We start from the raw sequence: 15,770 nt of genomic DNA, 5'->3' as shown, positions 1-15,770 counted from the left end.
ATTTGAGAGCCTTCCCTCCGCCTCTAGCTCCGATGTCAGTTCCCTGACAGATGGCATAACAGTTTCAGTGTACAGTGGTACCTCTGGTTACATACTTAATTCGTTCCGGAGGTCCGTTCTTAACCTGAAACTGTTCTTAACCTGAAGCACCACTTTAGCTAATAGGGCCTCCTGCTGCTGCCGCATGATTTCTATTCTCATCCTGAAGCAAAGTTCTTAACCCGAGGTACTATTTCTGGGTTAGCGGAGTCTGTAACCTGAAGTGTATGTAACCCGAGGTACCACTGTAGAAGAGGTTGAACCAATGCAAACATGATTTTACTGTAAAGAGCAGCCTCTTGAGTATTGTAGATTTTTGAAGGGATATTCACTGAGACCTCCTGTGGGCACAAAAGGATATACTAGAAGGTCCCCTGGGCACCACATTGTTTATGCTTGCTTAGCAGATGATTCCATCAAGTTCCATAGGGCCTAAAGAAGCATGATGACCGTGATCTTCATCCACATGGACTGCACACACAATGTCATGGACTGATTGAAAGCAAAGGAATGGTGGGAGGCACCAGCTGGGGAACACCCCAAGGGAAGAAGGCTCGGGCCTGGGGACTGATGATGGGACAATGATGAGGGATCACAGGGAGTAGTCTGGGAGGAGGTACCAGAAGCTGAAGAAGTAACAGGGTTTAGTGAGCAGGGGGAGTCTATGGCAGAGAGAAGTCTAGAAGCAGAAGCGGAGGCAGAATCAGGAGACGAGGGAGGCCAAGAGGAAGAGATGAGTCAGGCTGGTGAAGAAGCCAGGGTGTGACAAGTTCTCCTCTCTTCTTGTCTCCCAGAACCAGGAGAGGCATGAGGAGGGAGGAGCAAAGACAGGTGCACTAGCATAGTCTCAAATTGCATGGGGAGGGCCCAAGGACGGAGGAAAGGGAGGCTGTGGGAAGACCCTCAGTCTCCACAACTCTCTCATAAGAGCAAGACCTACTGAGAAGAGTTGCTGTGCTCATTAGGCCTGGCACTCCTGAGCAGACCTTGTTTCTTCTAAGAGAGAGTTAACTTCACTTACTCTGTATGATTTATTGCTGGCTCGCTCCTGACACACAAAAAGCAATTTCCAGAAGGTGGTGGTCTCTCCTTCACTGGAGGCTTTTAAAGAGATGTTGGATGGCCATCTCTCAGGAATTCTTTAGATGTGATTTCTGCATTGCAAGGGATTGGACTAGATGACCCTTCAGGTCTCTTCCATCCATATGATTCTATTATTCTACCTCCGAAATCAACCAACTGAGCCCATTTAAATAAAATAGTTTTTACTTGGTATTGAAATGGCATCAAAGGAGAGGGCCAGGTGGATTTCCCAGGAAAGGTACTGCTAAAGTTTGGGTGTCATTGCAGGAAGACCACTTCCCACCTAGCTACCAACCAGACTTCTGAGAGTGGTGGGACAAAAAGAAGATCTCATCTCCCCAATGACCTAAGAAATACCTCTTATGGAAATGTATCATTTCCCACTTAGATGTTCCCGTGTTAGATACAGCTTCAGCATTCACTGTCAAACCTCCTTAGAAGCTGGGTGTAGACAGGATAGTGGTGCCTAGCACAGGACCTCTAGTCTGGATGCAGTTGCCAAGGAAACCACTTTCTTTGCCGTTGCATTTCCTGCATGTCAATGTCGCTTTGTGTCTGGCTTTTTCTCAGAAATGCAAAATAATCTGTCTCTCCGCAGAAGTGTTTTTAGAAAATACAACATGTTGGAGACATTTTTCTTTTACCATAAAAAAAGAGAGAAATGGAGGGAGGAGGAGAAAGAAAAGAAAAGAAAGAAAAATGGGTCAATGAATGGGATGATGGAACAGCAGGATTCCTTCTGCAGAAATCACAAGCGTTAAAGCCTTGCTTAAATTCTGTTGATTTAACACGGCAGATTTATGCTTGTTAAATCCAACTTGGAAAGCGAAGTATTCTTAACACAGAAAGATGTCTTATAATAGGGCAGAACATTGGTTCATTTAGTTCGGAATTGTCTGCATTGACTAGTAGCAGCCCTCTAGCATTCCTAGGCTGGATCTACACTGACCTGTTTAACGTTATTAGAACAATATAAAATACATCGTTCCAAAATGTCACAGGGCATACTTGTAAAATAAAACATTCCTTACCTTTGTTTTTTTATCAAAACGGCTATATCCCTGGTCGCTGGTGCCCTCTGGTGTCATATTTCAATAACACATTATGAATGTTAAAACTAGAACAACATGTGTCCATATGGTTATTAAAACCATTTGTTAACCCTTCCTTAATGTTAAAAACCATGAGTGTAGATGCGTCCCTAGACTTCATTCCTAGCCATACCTGGAGATTCTGGGAGCTGAATCTGGGGTGTTATACATACAAAACAGGTGCTCCACCACAGAGTTACAGCCCTTCCTCTTACCAGGCCAACACTGAGGAATTCGCGTACCAGGTGCTCAAGGCATCCAATGGATTGAACCTGTGACCTGCTGCATACAAAGCCAATTGCTCTAACACTGAGCCACACCCCTTTCTCCTAATCAACCACAAGGGGCAGCATCCCTAATACTGGCAATCTACCAATCAACTAGTATATTTATTATGAATTATTTCATTCTTCTCCCAAGAAACATAAGGTAACATGTATCATTCTTCCCCTACTAAAAAGCCAGTCAACCACAGTTTCATCCAGAGTTGGAGTGATCAGCTTCTGAGCATACACCATCAACACCTGCTAGCTTTAAGTGTCTCATGCACTGAAAGCAGTCCACGCAGGTGCAAAATCAGTACACAGTCTCATCACGGTCTCTGTTTCAAAATTCCAAGTCAAGGAAGCAAGCTCTCCTTGGAATCAATCTGGCCATTATGAACTAGCAAATTGCACCCCAACCATATGTTCAGTATATTTAATCTTAGGAAATCAGAACTATAGCTATAGCTATAGCTATAGCTATAGCTATAGCTACACACACACACACACACACACACACACACAGTACAGCAAAAATACAACAGAAGGTGGAGAGAGAGAAAAGAATGTCCTCATGTGTTAACCATAAGACAATAAGAATGTTCCATCAATCCTAATATAAAGAGGTCCATCGATCCACATATAAAGAGGTCTGAATGCCCAAACTGATGTCCAAACAAGATTGATGATTGTAAGATACACATTCCAATGTAGAAAGGGCAGTAAGATCTTCAGACCATTGAGAAATGGATGTGTTTTTCCTTCCAGCCTTGAAGTTTAAGTTTCATTGCGGCCATAAGGGCTTGAAGGACCCGCTACAATCCTGAATTTAAGAGGCTGAACTCACACCCGCGATTTACCCCTCTAGCCATGTTCCATCTCTGTATTTGTTGTGTCCAATTTCTGATTGTAAAAGTGCTCTTGCATTTCGTAGAGCAGCAAGTGCATTGATGGTATGATAAAGGTTAATGTGAAGGATAGGCTGGTGATCTTTAAATATCTAAAGGAAGATCATGGTTAAAAGGAGAATTGCTTGTCCTACCCACAGAGAATACAGAGAGCAAAAAATAACTGCTGTTAAAGGAAGGGCAGATTTAGGAAATTCCTCCCATTTGTATTGCGAGATTTCTATCCTACCTTTCCTCCAAAGAGCTCAAGGTGGCATCCATGGCTCTCCTCCTCTCTATATTATCTCACAACAGCCCTCTGAGATAGGTTAGTCTGAGTGCTGGTGACTGGCCCAAAGCCAGTGAGCATCTTGGCCAAATGGAGATTTGAACCCTGGTCTCCTGGGTCCTTGTCCAGTACTCAGTCTAAACACTGCACTGTGCTGGCAGAGCTCCAATGGAGCTGCTCCCTCCTGGAATGTTTCACAGTGTCATTCCTTGCCAGAACTCTTCCTGCCAAGAGCGCTCCTTTCAAGAAGAGGTGGGGAGGAGAAGCGAGTGAGTGCAATATAACGGATGGAGGAAACTCCTATTTTGCACACTGGAAATGGAGGGAAGGGCGAACAGATTGGAACTCTGTGACAAGTGAGTCATTATCACACAAAGCAAATAGCTGGAGATGCTGAGGGTTTTGCCAACATCACCCACGCAAGTTGTCTTCCTTCCCAGGGAGGAGAGGCAGCACCAGCACATTTCCCAACGGGCTGTTTCTCATCTCTTCGAAAGCAAGGATGGAGAACCTTTTCCAGTCTTGAGGACAGTGTTCTCTTCTGGGCAGTCTTCCAGGGGCCACAAGCCAGTGGTGGGTGGGGCCAGAGGCAAAGGTTGGTAGAGAAACAGCTGCAGATGTTACCTTTGTACAGCACAATCGCAAACCCTTCTCTGTCATCCATCCTGGCAGCCAAGAGCTCAGGGATATGTGGAATCGGGCAAAAACACTCAAGGAGGGAGAAGGGTAAGGTTGGTGTAGGGTGCAGCCTGGGGAAGTGGCCCCAATGGCCAGAAAGAGAATTTGGCTCCTGAGCCTAAGGTTCCCCATCCCTGCTATAAAACACCCACATTATTTAGGAGGAAAGACACATACAGGGACTCCAATACTTGTATCCCAGTAGTGGGTGGGGGAAAGAGCTTTCAGTGCATAATATGCAGCTGTGCCTCTGATCCTCTACGGTATAATTACCGCCTCTGAGCCTCCCCACCCCCCACTACTTCCCCCTAGAGCTGCCTTTGTAGCTATTATGAAATTTCCAGCTTTTCACATCTCTGTCAATTAATGGGGAGCTATTTATCCTTCAAAAAAACCACCATTTGGTCCTTCAGCTCTGGAAATAAAATCACACACAGAGTTGTTTGTGATGAGGTCAAAAATTAGTTTAGAAATAAAAAAGAGCATTTGAATGAAGGTGGGGAGTCAAGTCAGTAAGAGTGAATGGATTATGATGTATCATTTGCTTTGGCTTAAGATATTTATCATTCCTTCCCAAAACACACATACACATACTTACTTTTAAACCAGTTAGCCTGCTCAACCCAGACCTCGTCCAATATAACATTGTGTTTTGGAGCTAATTATTACACTTCATTATAATCACCCCAGGAGTGTCTGGATGTCCAATTGGAGTTTAGGGAATGGCTTATTCACATACTGTGCTCCAGACTTTTTGTGACATGCTGCATCAAATGGTTAATTCAGGAGCTAGGGGAGCCTATGGTTTCTGTGGACTGCAGGGGAGTAGCCATAGAGAGGGTCTTGCATGTGATGGGGCTGGTCCCATGGGAATATTCCATGCCTTTCCCACAGACTTTCATCTTTTAAAAACTATATTTACCTTCCCATCCATTTTATTTGCCCCCCATCCTATGCTCAGGTTGTATCTATGTCTAAATAAAACCAAAAAATCCTAGACACCACAATCTCTACTGACCTGAGAAACAATACAAAAGGAGCAGTCCTCCCTGACAGCTGTGAACATGGAGGTTTCATCTATGAACTCTGATCTTCACATCAAGCATCTTGGCTAATTCCAATGGCACCTGCAACAGAAATGGCAGTCTTGGTTGGTAGCAGTTATCATTCTCCATAGGTAAAAAGGTAAAAGGTAAAGGACCCCTGGACGGTTAAGTCCAGTCAAAGGCGACTATGGGGTGTGGCGCTCATCTCACTTTCAGGCCATTTGTCCACAGACAGCTTTCCGGGTGACGTGGCCAGCAGGACTAAACCGCTTCTGGCGCAACGGGACACTGTGACAGAAGGCAGAGCGCACAGAAACGCCATTTATCTTCCCACTGCAGCAGTACCTATTTATCTACTTGCACTGGCGTGCTTTCGAACTGCTAGGTTGCCAGGAGCTGGGACAGAGCAACGGGAGCTCACTCCGTCGAGGGGATTTGAACCGCTGACCTTCCTAGGAGTATACCCCACTTAACACAACGGAGCTTGCTGCTAGTTAAATGTACACAGGCTTGCATGCCCATTCGTGTTCTGCGCATGTGCTGTGGCGAGTATGTTCTGCAAACAGAAAGTAGAAATCCTAAGTAGTTGGAAGCCCTGGAAGGATATTCTGAGAAACATATATAATTCATTTTCTAGGACACTTATAGCATTGCTAAATACACATTGTTGCCTTTGGATATGAACATGGCTTTGCATTCAGCAGACTAAAGGAAATCCTTTTCTTTCCCCCACCTCCTTCCCTTCCTCTCTCTCTCTCCTCTCTCTTTTTAAAAAACATTTGCCTGAGGGACACATTCTTTGTTTTAGTTTAACTGAACGCCCATTAATTTTATAATAGAGGGGGCAGAGAGGAACTGGGTGGGGTGGGTGTGTGGCAATATACAGAGGGAGGCTAATCTCTCAGCAACTTTATGACCTATGGAAGCACCCTGAGAAGGATTCCCCCCTCACTATAATCACACAGCCTACTGCAAACACAAGGGTAGCTATGGAAGTAATATTCTCCAAGAGAATCTGGAATCTGTGTTTGATGAGGGGCTTGTGGGAGTGGATGATGATAAGTTACTTGATTCTAATTTCGCTTGTGCCCCTGAAATATACTCAGAGTCGCAAAGTGATTTCATGCTCTTTATTCAGCTCATAGTGGTGAGGAGGAATGAATAATGTCCCCTCACAGTATCTGCTTTATATACATTATTTACACAATGGGCTGCACATGATTGGCTAATTCTGGAATTCTACTGTAAGCCAATCAGGTTGTGGATTCACTTCTATCTGGAGCAGGATTGGGTGGTTCCTGCCAACCAATCATACTGCTGCATTGTTCTAGGACCAATCAGACTGCTGCATTCTGAATCCTATTGTTCTAGGACCAATCAGACTGCTGCCTTTTGGATCCTATTCAACTCAGTACATAACACCCCTCCCCTCTAAGTTCCAGTCCTGCCCGGGAGGTCGCATTCATAGTCCTCAAGGTATGCCGGCGGCCTACGTGTGCGTTGTGGCCTGGGGTGTTCCCTGGTCCGGGCTCCGGGTTCTGGCTCGTGTTCCAAGGATGCTGGCTGTGATGCGGCTGTTTGGTCTGGTGCAACCGGCTCGCTCAGTCGTGGTTCTGGTTCCGGTGTCCTTTCGGCCTCACGGGTCCTCTCTGTATTTACTGATTCTGCCTCTCCTGCTGGCCCCTCCTGCTCTATGGGCCTCACTGCCCCGCTGTTCCCTTGGGACTCCTCTGACCTGTCCTCCTCCTGGTTTTCTCCCGGGAATCGTCGCCGTATCTGGTCGCAGTGGCGGCGCCAGCATTGCCCCCCATCCGTTAGCACCTCGTACGACACGGGGCCAGTGACCCTGGTGATTGTGGCGGGTACCCATGCTGGGCCTGCCCCAAAATTCTTTGCGTACACTGGGTCCTGGGCCACGAAGGTCCGGGGGTTCCTGCCTTCCCCCACCACTATCTCATCCTGAGCTCTATCGGGGTGAAGGCGGTCCAATCTGATTGCAAGGCGCCGACCCATTAGTAGTTCAGCGGGGCTCCAGCCAGTCGTTGAGCTGGGGGTGCTGTGCTGTGCTAGAAGGAATGTGGCAAGGCGGTACTCCCAGTCCCCTTGCGTCATGCGGCGAAGGGTGTCCTTGGTGGTCCGCACCATGCGTTCTGCTTGGCCATTGGTGGCAGGGTGGAACGGCGCCGAACGGATGTGGCGGATGGCGTTCTGCGCTGTGAAGGTTTGGAATTCTCCTGACGTAAATGCAGTCCCGTTGTCTGAGACGAGAGTGTCAGGGAGCCCGTGGGTTGCAAACAGCCTGCGTAGTACCCGGATGGCTGCGGACGTGGAAGTGGACGGTACCAGTGCGACTTCCAGCCATTTGGTGTAGGAGTCCACCACTATGAAGAATGTTTTCCCCTGAAAGGGGCCAGCGAAATCCACATGCAGGCGTGACCATGGTGCTCGGGCGGACTCCCAGGACTGGACTGGGGCCCTTGGGGGATCTGGGCGGGATTCTTGGCAGGCCTGGCAGTGTTTGACCCAGGCCTCTATCTCTCCATCGATCCCCGGCCACCACACATAACTCCTGGCAAGGGCCTTCATTCTTACTACCCCTGGATGTGTCTCGTGTAGGGCTGTGAGGACCCTTTTGCGGAGGGGCTGGGGAACAACGACTCTGCTTCCCCATAACAGGCACCCCTTGTGGGCCGACAGTTCATGTTTGCGGGTTGTGTAGCCGGCGAATTCTGGCCCGGGGCTGCTGCTGGGCCATCCCCTCCACACCCAGTCCAGGACCCGGGAGATGACCCTATCTTTCTTGGAATGGTGTGCAACTTCTTGTGCCTGAATGGGGCGGTCGGGAAGCAGCTCCAGGCTCATAACCTCTTGTGCAGGTGCTGGGTCAGGGCCTGTTTCCGGTAGTGGTAGCCTGCTGAGGGCGTCCGCATGGCCCATCGCCTTCCCAGGTCGGTGAATCAGTGCATACTGGTAGCTGGCAAGGAAAATTGACCACCTGAGGACGCGAGGAGACAGCACTTGGGGGGTCTGCTTTTCGGGGGCAAACAAGCCAAGCAACGGCTTGTGGTCAGTCACCACGGTGAAGGGCCGCCCGTACAAGAAATCATGGAATTTTTTTACTCCCTTTACGATTGCCAGACCCTCCTTGTCGATTTGCGAGTAGTTCCGCTCGGTTGTGTTGAGTGTCTGGGAAAAGTACGCCACCGGTACCTCTCTTCCATCCGGGAGTTGGTGCCCCAGGACAGCTCCAATGCCATAGGGTGAGGCGTCGCATGCTAGCACCACCGGCAGCCTCTCGTCGAAGTGTGCCAAGACCGAGTTTGAGACAAGCAAGTCCTTGACTGCCTGGAATGCGGCCTCCTGGCGCTGGCCCCACACCCAAGGGGCCCGCTTGTCCAGGAGTCTGTGTAGGGGCTCCGCTACCGCCGCCTTGTGGGGAAGGAAGGAATGGTAAAAGTTCAATAGCCCCAAGAAGGCCTGAAGTTCAGTCTTGCTCTTGGGCGCTGGGGCATCACAAATGGCCCGTACCTTGTCCCCAGTCGGGTGGACCCCTTCTGCGTCCACCATAAATCCCAGAAAGTCCACCTGAGGCACTCCTAGTAGACATTTTTCCCGCTTCACCTTGAGACCCGCCGTCTGGAAACGGTGCAGAACGGTGCGGAGGCGGTCCTCAAACTCCTCTGGTGTGGGGCCGGCAATCAACACATCATCGAAGAAGGGGGTGACGCCAGGAATCCCTTTAAGGAGAGAGTCCATTATATTCTGGAATATGCCTGGTGCCACGCTGACACCGAATTGCAGCCGCTTTACCCTGAACGCTCCTCTGTGCGTCACAATCGTCTGTGCCTCTGCTGTGGCCTCATCTACTGGCAGCTGTTGATATGCTTGGGCCAAGTCCAGCTTGCCAAAAATTTTCGACCCAGCCAGGGTGGCAAGGACATGGCTGACCACTGGCACTGGGTATGCGTGGGCCGTGAGGGCCTTGTTTATGGTACATTTGTAGTCTGCGCAGATGCGGACCGAACCATTAGGCTTGACGGGTGTGACGATTGGGGTTTCCCAGGGAGCATTAGGCACCGGCTCCAGCACTCCTTGCTCTACGAGTCGGTCCAATTCCTCGTCTATACGGGGTTTCAAGGCGAACGGGACCCGGCGGGCCTTGAGCCTGACCGGTCGTACTGCGGGGTCAAGCTGTAGCGCAATGGGGGGGCCCGTATACTGTCCCAATTTCCCATCGAAAACCCCTGGAAATTCCTTGCATATGGCGTCCACGTCCACTTGTAAGCTAGTGTGGTTCACCCCGGTGACAGCTAGCCCCAGTGGTCCAAACCATGCCAATCCCAGTAAGCTAATGTAGGGGCCCTTGACCACAAGCAAGTCCAGTTGCCGCGTCCGCCCTCGGTATTGCACCCTGAAGGTCCCCACCCCCATTGTGGGGACCTTACGTTTCTGGAAGTCCCGGAGGGTGAATGGGGCCGGCCTGAGTTTGGGACCCCCAGTGGGACACAGTTTCCTTAAGGTCCTTGCCGAGATTATGGATAGAGTTGAACCCGTGTCAAGCTCCATGCGGCATGGGGCCCCCTCTATCTGTACCTCTACATAAATTTTCTCTACGTTGGGGTGGGGCAACTGGTATACCTGGAAGTCCGTGAGCTCCGTCGAGTTGCCTTGGTGCGTTGGGCCCCGGGACCTGGGGCTCTTGGATTGGTCATCTGATGCCTGGTGTCGGGTGGGCCGAGCCCGACACACCCGGGCGATGTGTCCCGATTTTCTGCACTGCCTGCACTCTGCGTTGCGGAAACGGCAGGTCCTCCTCTCGTGACTCTCCCCGCAGCTTGCGCAGTTCCCTCCTTCTCGTCGAGGCAGCTGTGGTCTGTGCGCTGCTTGAGTGCGCTGCTGTACTCGGTGCACCTCCTCCCTGTCGGATCCTGAGTCGTCGGTGAGGTCTTCATGGTGGACCCTCGGTTGGGATGGCAGGCTCGGCCGTGCCTCTTGGGTCGACCTCTCGGCAGCTTCTGTTGCCAGGGCCTCCTCCAGAGCGACCTGGAACGTTAGGTCCTTCTTAGCGTAGAGGCGTCGTTGCAGCTTCTCATCCTTCAGGCCACCGACGAGGCGGTCACGAAGCATGTTCTCCAGCTCTGAGAAGTTGCAGAACCGGGCGGCTTGGCGGAGAGAGGTCACAAACCCAGTTATGGTTTCCCCAGGGGCTTGCCGCTTTGCGTAGAAGGCATTTCGACGAGCCACCACTGAGGGCTGCGGCGAAAAGTGCCCCTTCAGCTGTTCCATTATTGTTTTGTATGGAACAGTAGCGACGTCTTCAGGCGCAAGGAGAGCCCGGGCGATTTCAAACGTCTCCTCTCCGCAGACGCTGAAGAATATCGCCCTCTTCTTGGCGTCTTCTTCGTCGGTGACCCCTTTGGCTTCTAGGAGGAAGGTGAAACGGGAGGCGTACGCTTCCCAGTCTCCAGATGCTGGGTTGAATGGCGAGAAGCTGCTGTTGGCTGCCATTCTGAGTTCCTTGTGCCCCGGAGCTGAAGCCTGGATACACGGTGCGAGGCAGCGGTGCGGCAGTTGGCGGTGCTGCGGTGCTGTGTGTGGCAGTCAGCTCAGCGGGATCCCACCTTCGTCGCCAGTGAAATATACTCAGAGTCGCAAAGTGATTTCATGCTCTTTATTCAGCTCATAGTGGTGAGGAGGAATGAATAATGTCCCCTCACAGTATCTGCTTTATATACATTATTTACACAATGGGCTGCACATGATTGGCTAATTCTGGAATTCTACTGTAAGCCAATCAGGTTGTGGATTCACTTCTATCTGGAGCAGGATTGGGTGGTTCCTGCCAACCAATCATACTGCTGCATTGTTCTAGGACCAATCAGACTGCTGCATTCTGAATCCTATTGTTCTAGGACCAATCAGACTGCTGCCTTTTGGATCCTATTCAACTCAGTACATAACAGCCCCCAATGCTGCAGCAGTGTGACTGGCCTCAACCAGATCATAGAGTTGGAAGGGACACCAAGGATCGTCTAGTCCAACCCCCTGCAGTGCAAGGATCTCAGCTAAAGCATCCATGACAGATGGTCACCCAACTTCTCCTTAAAAACCTCCAAGGAAGGAGAGTCCACAACCTCCAGAGGGAGACCATTCCACTGTCAAACAGCCCTTACTGTCAGAAAGTTTTTTCGTATGTTCAGTCAGAATCTACTTTCTTGCAACTTGAAGCCATTGGTTTGAGTCCTACCCTCCACAGCAGAAGAAAACAAGTTTGTTCCCTCTTCATTTTTTTTTTTTATTGATACAGCAAGAAAACAGAAAACACAAATACCAAATTACACACAGGAATAACAATACATACTGAATTTTCTTAACAAACAATAAGACACAAATTGGTCTTAACACTAAAGACCCAACTTCCCGTCTATTCCATATTTCGATTTCATATAATTTATTGCCAGCACACACTTTTATTATTAATTTTTTTCTTCATATATCTTAATTCTTATATCTGCCTTGCAACTATTACTGATGTTCCTCAAATGCTGCAACCAAATTTAAACTACTATATTTATATTTCAAATATTCTTTGGAAACCTCCCATTTTGAAACATTTGTTCTAAAAAGTTTGTTCCCTCTTCCATGTGACAGACCTTAAGATATTTGGCTATCATATCTCCTCTCAGTCGTCTCTTTTCCAGGCTAAACAAGCCCAGCTCCCATGGGGATTTAGTGCTCCCTTGCTGTGAAACACTCTTCCAGCAGGCATCCTCACATTTGACTTTCAGGCATCTCTTGAATATCATTTTTATGCAGTCAGACATATGCAGCTATTCATGTAACTATTTTTGAATAACCCAGTGGTTCCCAACCTTTTTTGGCCATGCTAAGCCATGCTAAGCATCTCTAAAACCCTGATCCCACCCCCCTGCCCCCGTGACATATAATTTTATTATTCAAAAAGTGAATTCCTATTCATGTGAAGGAAGCCTAAAAGGCCATTCACTGTTAATAACTCATTCTCAAATTGCCCCCATTAAAAATCAAATTGCCCCCCTATGGGGGGTGCACCCCACATTTGGACCCATGGGAATAACCAGTCATTTCAATCATTCAATTGTCATAGTGTTTTGTGTTTTATAGTATACTTGTGAGGAGTGCCTGGGATTTTTTAGAAACCAAAAAATATTGTGCTTTTTAACATGGACAGTGTAATTTGTGAGTTTGGTCCCATTATACCAGCAAGTCGGGTGAAGTCATGCCGAAGTTATTTTGGTCAGCCATCTTGAGCCAAAATGACCCCTAGCATTCAAATATCAACTAAGACCCCCACATTGGGAACCTCATGCTGAGGTGATATTTCGAGAGGCAGCTGAACCTAGACCCCAAACCGGGTGCTGCACCACCCAATACTTCTCTTCCATCTCACACCTGAGAGGGGCCCTAAACAGGCTTTTGCCTGGGGATGGTGGGAGTGGTTATAAATCTGCTTCCATCTGCTCATTCCCAACCACAAATTCATTACATCCATCTTCTAGTGGGGTGGAGTTGAATCCATATTATATATTTTGATTTAAATGATTGAGAAGTTGTTTTGTACTTTGAACCTTTGTAAGTTGCTTTGAGTGGGACGCGGGTGGCGCTGTGGGTTAAACCACAGAGCCTAGGACTTGCCGATCAGAAGGTCGGCGGTTCGAATCCCCGCGACAGGGTGAGCTCCCGTTGCTCCGTCCCTGCTCCTGCCAACCTAACAGTTCGAAAGCACGTCAAAGTGCAAGTAGATAAATAGGTACCGCTCTGGCAGGAAAGTAAACGGCGTTTCTGTGCGCTGCTCTGGTTCGCCAGAAGCGGCTTAGTCATGCTGGCCACATGACCCGGAAGCTGTAAGCCAGCTCCCTCGGCCAGTAAAGCGAGATGAGTGCCGCAATCCCAGAGTCGGCCACAACTGGACCTAATGGTCAGGGGTCCCTTTACCTTTAAGTTGCTTTGAAAGTTTTTTTGTAAAAAGCAATGAATTAAATGCAACAAATGGTGGTGGTGGTGGTGGTGATAAGGAGGGACCTTCTGTCCATTGACATGGAGGGGGGGGCAGAGGTCCAAGGGCCATTACATACCTTTGCATGTCTTTTGGAGATGCCACTGCTAATTGAAGAGGGGACTATTAGCTTATCATGAAAGAAAGATGCGCAAGTGATGTTCATCTTAACAACAACGAAAAAGGGGAGAGGAAATCTGTGCCGTACCAGATGCTATTAGCCTACAACCAACAGCCATCCCCAATCGTTGCCTTTGCTGGCTGGGGCTGATAGAAGTTGGACTCCAACAACATTTGGAGTTGCAATGTCCCACCACCAAAACAACAACAACACCCTCCTGGTTTAAATTTCCTTGCTCAAATAATCTGTGATGCTGAGGATGCGATGTTGTGAAATCCTATCCCAGATAAAGTATTGGATGAAGTGGCACGTCAGCCTTGGAAACAGCTTCGGAGCAACAGTCCAGATGAACAGAAGTTGAATTGTAACGACAGGACCACACTGCAAAGAGAGCCATTCAGAATGCCTTTCCTGACCGAAATATTAAGGCCAAAACAACCAATGCAACCCATGCCAAATAAAACTCCCAGAACACTTTGCACATGCGAGTGTAACTTGAGATCTGGTTTCATGAGCTCGTTTTCTCTCCCTCTTTTCCTTCTTCTGGGATGACATCACCAGCTTCTGGATGAAGAACTCTCAAGAGGGTAAGCAGTATACGCACTGCAAGTTTTTACAATCTGTCTGCTTTCATTTGTGGAGGAGGGGGAGCCAGCCTCTCTACTCTCTGGAACAACAAGCTGAATTTCTCCTTTGGCGCTACTAAAGCTGAAGACAGAAACTGGAATCCATTTTTTTAAAGATTGCGGAAATAGTACTGGGTGCCACTTTAGTGAAGGTGCCACATGTCTGGTGTGGGCACGATAAACTCCCCCCCCCCCCCCCGTGGTGTAGTGGGGCCAGTCTTGATTTCGCCATGCCCAGTCCTACTGAATTCCTACACAAAGCATCTATGCATTCAACCATAAAACAGGCAGGAGTTTTGCATTCCCATCACTTAGGAGAGCTTAGAGTAAAAAGGCTGAAACAGGCACAATTCAGAAGTTTTAACAACCTGAATATTGGATTCTTTATTCAAATTTCCATTAGCAACCCTTTGAGAACATTGCATCCAATTAGCTATCATTTAATTTGCCTTAATTTGATTTGCCTTAATTTAGTGCGAGAACATGTACGGCTCTGCATTTAGGTCAGGTTGGCAGGTTATGCTAAATCCAATTCATTCTTGCTTAATTCAGTTTCTCTCCTTGATACTAAAATAGTGAAGGGGACAAAGAAGTCAAATCCAAGGACAGGCTGGCCCTAGTTAGAGTTGGGTGCACAGGTCTGAATATTGTTTGTTTGTTAAGCATTATGGATATTGATATTAACCAGCCCCCCTTGGTGATCATTATTTGCTCTTCAGTGAATTAGAATTTACAGATAGAGATAACTATATTTCTGGCACCACACTTTAAAGGGCAATTCTATGGATGTTTACTCAAAAAGAAGAGCACATAGGACTGAAGCCTTAAGTGAATTACCACTAAAACTATAAGACTATAAGAACAGAAGAGGAGCGCTGCTGGATCAGGCCAACCTAGTCCAGCATCCTGCTTTCAGAATGGCCAGCCAGATGCCCCATGGAAAAGCCCATAAGCAGGAATAGAGCACCATTTGTGACTCCTAGCAGCTGGTATTCAGAGGATTGGGACATGGGTGGCGCTGTGGTCTAAACAACTGAGCCTCTTGGGCTTGCTGATCAGAATGTTGGCGGTTCGAATCCCCACCGTGGGGTGAGCTCCCATTGCTCTGCCCCAGCTCCTGACAACCTAGCAGTTCGAAAGCACACTAGTGCAAGTAGATAAATAGGTACCGCTGTGGCAGGAAGGTAATCGGCATTACCTTGCATTCCGGCTTCCATCACGGTGTCCCGTTGCACCAGAAGTGGTTTAGTCATGCTGGCCACATGATCTGGAAAGCTGTCTGTGGACATACGCCGGCTCCCTTGGCCTGAAAGCAAGATCAGCGCCCCACCCCATAGTCGCCTTTGACTGGACTTAACCGCACAGGGGTCCTTTACCTTTTAATTCAGAGGGATTCCACCTTCCACAGTAGAGGGAGAACCTAGCCATCAGGAATTTATCCTCTCTTGAAGCCATTCAAATCAGTGGTCATCATTGCTTCTAGTGGGAGCCAATTCCATTATTTAGCTATGTCATGTATCGATACTATTATTAACAACGAAAACCACAAAAACTTTCGTTTCCTGCCCATCACCAGCAGGCCCTGGGGTGGGTTACCAAAAAAAAAATTAAA

This window comes from Podarcis pityusensis (assembly GCF_964106645.2).
Source record: "Podarcis pityusensis genome assembly, chromosome: 16".
Taxonomy (NCBI): domain Eukaryota; kingdom Metazoa; phylum Chordata; class Lepidosauria; order Squamata; family Lacertidae; genus Podarcis; species Podarcis pityusensis.
The sequence above is the reverse complement of the archived record's forward strand: the minus strand, read 5'-3'. Positions refer to the sequence as shown.